Source organism: Tasmannia lanceolata, unplaced genomic scaffold (genome assembly GCF_043159265.1).
Source record: "Tasmannia lanceolata isolate RefF3 unplaced genomic scaffold, GAP_Taslan_0.1 ptg000025l, whole genome shotgun sequence".
Taxonomy (NCBI): Eukaryota; Viridiplantae; Streptophyta; class Magnoliopsida; order Canellales; family Winteraceae; genus Tasmannia; species Tasmannia lanceolata.
In genome coordinates this window covers 13,947,885-13,949,011 of record NW_027518702.1, presented here as the reverse complement: position 1 = coordinate 13,949,011, position 1,127 = coordinate 13,947,885, and the positions used below count along the sequence as shown (strand labels likewise).

Sequence of the window (1,127 nt, the reverse complement as noted above, 5' to 3'; positions counted from 1 at the left end):
CCTTGGGTTATGAATGAGCTAACTTGGCATCTTTCCTTTTTCCCTTTCACTTAGAGCCGTAGCGAGTTGAGAAATTTGTTTCTCCAAATTGTGTTGGCCCGTCATGAAGGTACTCATGAGAAGCTCCATGTTTTTCTCTAAATATGCAATGCGGGCCGACTCCCCTTGTTTTTGAAAACCCGGAGGGGGATATTATTTAAAATGGGGTTTTGGAGGAAAAGTGGGCCTAGGTTAGCCGAATTGGCCCTGGCCTTGGAAATTGGATGGCCCACCTTGACTCCATGAAAAGTTGGGATGATTTCTCCATCCTGAATTATAAGTGCTGGAATAAGGTTAATTAGAATACAAAGCACTTACATTCTCATTAGAATTACCAAATTTAGCAAGAGTTGGACACTCTTCCATGACATGATCCGTGGCTTGACACCAATTACACATGGGAACACTATGTGCTATTTGATTGACTTGTGAAGGTCCTTTGACAACTATTGCTTCTAGCCTTTTTATTAGGCTATCAAAATGGGCCTCTTTTGCCACGGCACCCTCTATTAGAAATCCCTTGCTTGAAGTGGCTCTCTCACCTTCTTAAGTGGATTCTCACTCTCTTGTTTTTCCGCCAAATCAAGTAAGAAGTTCCATACCGCGGCCTCATCCGTGAAAGATGTAAAACCATTAGGGTACATAGACTCAAGAAGTTGCTTTGTTTGGTAATCTATGCCCTCATATACTATTTGGCACAAGTGCCACAAATCTAAACCATGGTGAGGACACTCTTGGAGTAGATCCTTGAATCTCTCCATAAACTTAGAAAACGACTCTAATGGCTTTTGTTTAAATTGTAAAATATCGTTCCTAAGCTTGTTAGTCTTATGTAAAGGAAAAAATTTCTTTAGGAAAACGACTGTGAACTCCTCCCAAGTGGAGATGGAGTTCGTTGGTAAGCCATAGAGCCACTTTTTGGCTCTATCTTTGAGTGAAAAAGTAATAAAGCGTAACTTTACCGCATCATCGAAAAGTTTTTGCAGTTTATTCAACGCACACACTTCTTCAAACTCACACAAAAATAAACATGCATCCTTCGAAGGGAGGCCATGAAAATAAGGAAGCATGGAAATAAAATGCGATTT

The 1,127-nt window shown here is 40.5% G+C and overlaps 1 non-coding gene across 1 annotated transcript; it reads left to right on the top strand.

Annotated features, from left to right (window-relative positions):
- The first annotated feature begins 753 nt into the window (after positions 1 to 753).
- LOC143858340 (small nucleolar RNA R71) lies at positions 754 to 860 on the top strand. The gene has a single exon (XR_013238917.1). It is a non-coding gene; the product is annotated as a small nucleolar RNA R71 (small nucleolar RNA).
- Positions 861 to 1,127: the final 267 nt, after the last annotated feature.